Consider the following 6673-nt stretch of genomic DNA (forward strand, 5'->3'; position numbering starts at 1 on the left):
AACTACACCCCAAAACACGTGGCCTGCGCGATCGAAGATCCGATAATGTGCGAGATAGTGGATCTGGGCATCAAGCTAATGGACGACAGGGTGCCCAATGCGTTTGCTGTTGCAGAGCTGTTACTGTGTAATACGCAAAAAGCCAATCAGTACGTTCGAGCCTACGAGTGCTACAACGAAGACGGCGCGTATCACGCGCAGATTCATAGGAACAACATTGCTTTACTGCAGCAACAGTTCAAGGAAGACTGGCGCGCCCTGGCCAGCATCGACAGGCGGATTAGAGCGTCGAACAGCGGCGTCATCAACAAAGCGCAAAGGCATGCAACGAGAGACCTGTTCAGGAACTTGGGCACCCACAACATAAACGACACCTTTAAGAAGTGGCAACAGCTGATAAAAGACACACCGGCTCCGAAAGACACTGCTAGAGGCAGAGATTATAGCAACATGAAAGTGCTCTTCCACAACCTGAGGGTGTACCACAACAAAATTAACAAGCTGAAGAAGAACACCAAGACCGCCGACGATATCGACGACGACGACAACGACGACAACAGCAACACGCCGCCGGAAGACGGTAACTCCAACCGCAAAGCGTCGAACGTCTCAGTCGGATCTGCCTCGCCTAGGTCAGAAAAAGCGTCGAGACGCGACGTCGACGTCGCAACCGGACCGGTATCACCGTCCCAAAAACCCTGGTGCTTTTCTATGATCGTGCCTGACAACCCCCCTTTGGGCACGTGGGTCAGAAACATAGGGACTCTATTACAAAGCGCAGCTTGGTTGTACGCAGATAACACAAGACGAGAAGCTGTGTGCAGCGTTCTCGGCTTGGAGAAAACGCTGCTGCACGAGAAATACAGTTCGGTGTTGGAACAATGGGTGTCTAGCAATCCCATCGTGGTAGAACAGCTGAACGCCCACGGTTTACAAGATAAACTGAGTTTGGCTCTGATCGACCGCTTGGGCGCCATATCGACCAAAAACTGGATAAGCAAAATCAAACGAGCTTTCACACGTGCACCCGCAACAAAGGCCACAATTTCATCCGAGGCAAGAAAAGGCAAACGAGCTTTTGCGCGTACACTCGCAACAAAGACCACGCTGGTGGACCGTGATCAGTGCAAGAAAAGTAGAGCCAACAAAACGTCCCGCTCCAACGCTGACAGAGAATTGCTTTGCCAAGAAGCAATGAGCTGCGAGGATGACGCCGATGAGGAATCTGGCCAGGACGAAGAAGAAGGGGAGTACGATTACACAGCGGCCCAAGGCGAAGAGTTGCTGGCCACGGAGGAGTATGACAAGGATGAATTGTCGGGCAGATACGAGGATGACAAGCGTCTAGATCAATACGACTTGGAGGACGACTTCATTGACGACAGGAGCGAGGACGATTACAGCATCGTAGAGAGTGACTCTGACGCTTGCGGCCCTGTGAAACAGATAGCCTTCGGTCGAATTGACCGCCGCCGTCGCGCTGACGACTCTGACGCTGAGTCGGACCACGACATCCCCGAACACTCTGGTGTGCATAAAGGCGTGTTATTTTCCTCTGACTCCGAGGAGGAGGAACCCGCCCCGGCGAGAATAGAAAAACGACGACGCACTTGTGTTATGAAACAGCACGGCGATGAAGATGACACTGATGGTGACGATCGACCGACGACAAGTGCAAAGTTCACTAGCAAGTCGCCCGCAAAGTCTCCTACAAAGTCACCACCTAGAAAGGTAAAGGAAACGCCGATTGATCGCTTAAGCCGTAAGACAACAACCAGCAGGAAGAAGCAGCACAAGGGCGATCGAGCGAAAGGTCCAGGCAAGCGTCGGAGAAAGTCACCTTCTTTTCATTCGGATTCGGACGCCAGTAATCCCGAGAGCAAGTGCAAGTCTCCAAAGATTAAACGCCCAAGACTGAGCTCAAGCACGGACGACGGGTCCAGTGCGTGTAAGTCTCCAGAGATTAAACGCCGAAGAACGAGCGCCCCTACAGACGACGAGTACATCGACCACGCTGCTGTGGATTTACATCGCCCTGCGGAAGATCCAGTGACACCTGTAGAGTCCGACGGTGATCTAGAGGACAGCGTGGACTTTTGTGGACACATCGTTGCTATGTGAGCCGGGTCGAGGGTGTAACTACAAACGCCGATTGCCCCTGTGACACCGTGGCCACTATGTCAGCCGTGCGCAGAAAAGAAAAAACGTGCCCTGGTCCTCAAAGTAGCGTCATGATCAAATATTTAGAGTCGCTGGCAAAAACAATCGATGTCAGCCAAACACTGCAACCTTGCTCTGACCGACCACCCCTCGCAACACATTCCGATCATGGCGAGCCCGCCGCGAAACGTACCCGTGTGAGCAATAGCAAAGGTACACTGTTGAAATATTTTGACAAGAAATGACATTCGTTTGTAGGCCATGTTATGTATTCAACACACGTGGCTCATTGTACCGCTGTGAAACTGTGTATGTTTGTTGCCATGTCACAATGCTCTTTGCTCTTTGTGTGTATTTGAAACAATGAAAAAATAATAAATATGTATTCAACACACGTGGATCATTGTACCGCTGTGAAACTGTGTATGTTTGTTGCCATGTCACAATGCTCTTTGCTCTTTGTGTGTATTTGAAACAATGAAAAAATAATAAACGAACACAATCACTTTGCTCAGTGTGATATGTTATTTATTATACATATAACCACTATATGTTACACCTAAAGCACTATATGTTACACCTAAAGCCCCCACTCCTACTCCAAAATAACAAGGTGGCCGACCTACGGCACCGGCCGACCTACGGCACGGGCCGCAAACCTACAATACAACTGTCCCGTGGTTTATACGACACAACCTGAGAGGCCACACGCTTGCTTTGGGTGTTTGACATTGCCGGTAAAGGTATTGCTGAAGCTGGCATCCCAGATACAGCCATGTCTTCTGTAGAGATCCACATAATCGCCGGCGTTGTCCGCAGAGGGAGGCCTGATATGAGACAAGCGCCTCCTGTTAGTTCATACGTGCGACGTTATCGCGTGAGCAAATGGCGTCTGCGTACCCTGGATCGTAGGATCATTGAAACGACTTTAACTCTGATACATGCGGTGATCCCTGCAGATAAATTCGAGCAATACTCGTTGCGCCTAAAGGCACGTTTTGAAGGCTGGATAACATCTCACGCCCCGAACGAGCCGATCGCAACGACATCACTTGCAAGCGCCTTCGCCCAGGACGTATCTGACAATAACTGGCCCTATTTTGTCAGCCGTGGAGAGCTCTTAAGTGACTCCGCGATTACATTCGGTGCACGTATTGTAAGGTACGAGGAGGCGCATGTACCGTGGGTGTGGGACTCTATGAAAACACAACCTAAGTACACTGACGCCTTGACCGCAGAAGAGATGGCTCGATGCAGGGGAGCTCCCAGCGTGGGTGTGGGCCGAATGCAACCTGTAGTCCGGGAGCCACATCGATCACCATGGGAGGGCTTCGCCTCGCCGGACCTTGAACATGAACGCCGGTTGACATTTGTTACCCAGGATCCAGGTCGCTTGCAAGCGAACGGGCCTGGTGGTCCGCCGGGTGTAATTGGCGCAGACGCTGGAGAACGCTCGGACTCGGACGCGGCTGCAGGATCTCGCGGGGCTGATCTGCTGGCGTGTTGTTGCTGTTACGAAAGGAAGCCAATGTGCATGTTGAGCTGCGGACACATGTGCTGCTCGGCATGCATCGACCAGGGCGTCAGGGTGACGAAGAAGCGCTCGTGTTTTGTGTGCAAAGCGGAATGGACTTTTTGTCGTGCGGTGGACACGAGCAGTGTCCAGCCGGACATTGTCTGCGTAGAGTGCAATAAGCCTAGGGTGTACATAATGATATGTGGCCATGCAACCTGCGGTTGTTCTACCAGGGTTTGTCCAACGTGTAACACTGGGCCGACAGTAAGAGTTTTCATGTGACTGACCTAACTGTGGTGGATACAAAATAAATACATTTGGATTTCGCCTGTTGACTGTAGTTGCAAATAAACATTACAAACGCTGTCTTGTTTTATCGCATGTTTATTTTGCATCCGTATAACACATTCAATGTACACGACAGACATCTCGTCAAAGTGAACACATACAGACTGTACAATCACAAACCAACAACCCGCCGGGGTGCACTTAGATTCTTCTGTACATTAACATATACAAATGAGCAGGCAGGTTGTAGTACGATAAGGGTAATATAGGGCACTGTTTCACAACATCGCCGTCAACAAAATACCACTTGGACATCTTTTTCACAAAGGCTGCGTAATGACCGAACTCGTAGGGGCCTGTGTGAGTTATCATACCGTACAGTTCGTACTTTGTAGGCTGTGAAGTTGCAGACATCCTGCTACAGTCTAGTTCTTCTGGTACGTCGATCGCACTGGCGTTGACCATAAGCTCTCCACGTTGCACACACCGCTGCCCTCTGGCAAGGGTGAAACACAGGACCGCGGGTAGCTCTGTGATATCCGTATTGACGTTCAGTTCCGTCTCCTCTTGACAGGTGCCACAGTGGTAGTCGGACACTCTAAAGGACTCAGAGTAGTCGTCCATGTAGTCCTGTAGCTTATTTGGCTCGTTTTCCCCAATATATACAATCACGTTGTTCGCCGCATGGTGCGAGACGCATTCCGCGTTACACGTTGAACACTTTGCCGATTGTCGTTTCCGTATAGTCCACAGGTCAGATGCTCGTTTGCATCGAGGGTCGCCGTCGTCCGCCAGTGCGTTTAGCACGCACTTAAACACAGTATCGGCATCTTGTTGAACCTCGTGTGTCATGCCACTGTATCGAATTAGCGCGCCGACAAGTGGATTCGGATCGCACGGCGGCATTCCCGGAGTGTTACGGTCCATGTCCCGTAAGACACTCGTCAGTTCGCTCGCCACGGTGGTGCTGTAGCTGGCTCTATCGCAGTCGGCGTCGTCGACATCATCAACATCAACAACAACATCATCACGGTCATCATCAGAGCCACAGAGGCCTCCGGTCAGCGTGATCCTAAAGTCATCTGTGACATACAGACACTGCAATACGCTGTTTACAGCGCAGTGAGTCCCAACGTTGATCAGCCCTCTCATGTTGATTATCCTGCGTGCGCGCGGCAGACAATGCTCAATAGTCCGTCGTGCAGTAAAGTGGCACACCCCTAAACAGTTCGTCCAGTGTCTTGATTGCTCCTTTGGTAGTCTCCTTTGCATCAATACGCACTAGTAGTATAATTATCTTGAAGTGATACGAGCTGAAGTTTGACAGGGGAGTCAACGTGACATGTTTTGTGATTTTCATAACGGGAGCCCAATCCAATAGCGCTGCCGCGTCGTGAGTGTACAGGCATAGTAGATCGAGGGACTCAAACATATCTCGCCTCAGCTCGTCCACGCTTGGCACTCCTGAAAGTGCACTAGGTCTTAGTGTGATCTTAGTAAGACCCTGAGTGCAGTCCAGAGTGGTAACTGCGAACGCGTTGTCCCATAGCGCCCTAGCCTTTACTCTCAAGACAATGTTTCGTACAAGGTCTTTGACGAGTCCGCCGTGGTTAAGTGTCGCATCAGCCGCGCCGGGGGCCGAATCCGGTCGGCACGCGGTCTTGGAAAACCGCGTGAACGGAAGACGGGTCGGGTTTCCGCACACCAGAACCTTAGCTGTACATTTATTCAAGTTGGCCTCGCCGACCCTCGAGCCTACCCAATTTGGTACGTCGGACAAATATTCTCTGAACGTAAAGTGCGTGTGCGCTAGCGATGACACAACGGGCTGAACTCTTGTGATAGCGCTGGCAACATTCCGCTGACTCAACTCTGTGACCAAACGCTCTATGTCTTGGCTATTTGAAAAAGAAGACTGCCATTTCTCTAGACATGGCACAGCGGGAGATCCCGGCTCGTGCTTACTAAGTAGTTCCAAACACACAGATGTAATTCTCGGGCTGTGGGCACCTAGCAACTGTTGATGGTCCGGCTGGGGAAAGTGAGCGCTCAGATAACCCACTATGTCGATCATCACAGCTCCTCGGCCGAGTAGTAGGTGCTCGGTTGACATGTTCGTAGGTAGCACGTTGTTCTCGGCGGCAGCTTTCAATGTCAAGAGAACTTGCATCAAACACGGATAAAAGGACTCTCCCTGTTGCAACACCCAGTTGATCATCTTGGTGGATCTGAAGAACTGACCGTATTGAAACACGTATAGCCCATGAGCCTTAGCTTGCTTGTACACAGATTCCCTAGGTCCAGCAAACAATAAGGGATGTTCTTTTGTCAGCCGACATGCTCTTTCCACGACGTCGCGTTGGAAACACGCAACGTCGTCCTCCGTGGGGTTCGTGACAATGACCATGGTGACGTCGGACTCGCCTTTCGTCTGCTTAGTACGAACAAGGCATTTGATGCGACTGGGTTGACTGTGAGAGGGCCTAGTCGACTGATGGTTTCCCGCAGCGGCTACGTTGTACGCAGCTGGCACCTGTGGGACCGAGGGTGCCCGGGTAAGCGCGTCCTCCGCGGCAACAACACCCGTAGGCGCTCGCCCCCCCCGTTTTATCGCTCGGCTGTTGGCCGCTAAGGGCAGCGTCCGCCGTGACATTGTGCTCGCCGGACGGCGCACCCGGCTGCGCGGCGGCCTGTGTTCGTTTTGCACAC

This window comes from Simochromis diagramma, unplaced genomic scaffold (assembly GCF_900408965.1).
Source record: "Simochromis diagramma unplaced genomic scaffold, fSimDia1.1 OVJJ01000427.1, whole genome shotgun sequence".
NCBI classification, from domain to species: Eukaryota; Metazoa; Chordata; class Actinopteri; order Cichliformes; family Cichlidae; genus Simochromis; species Simochromis diagramma.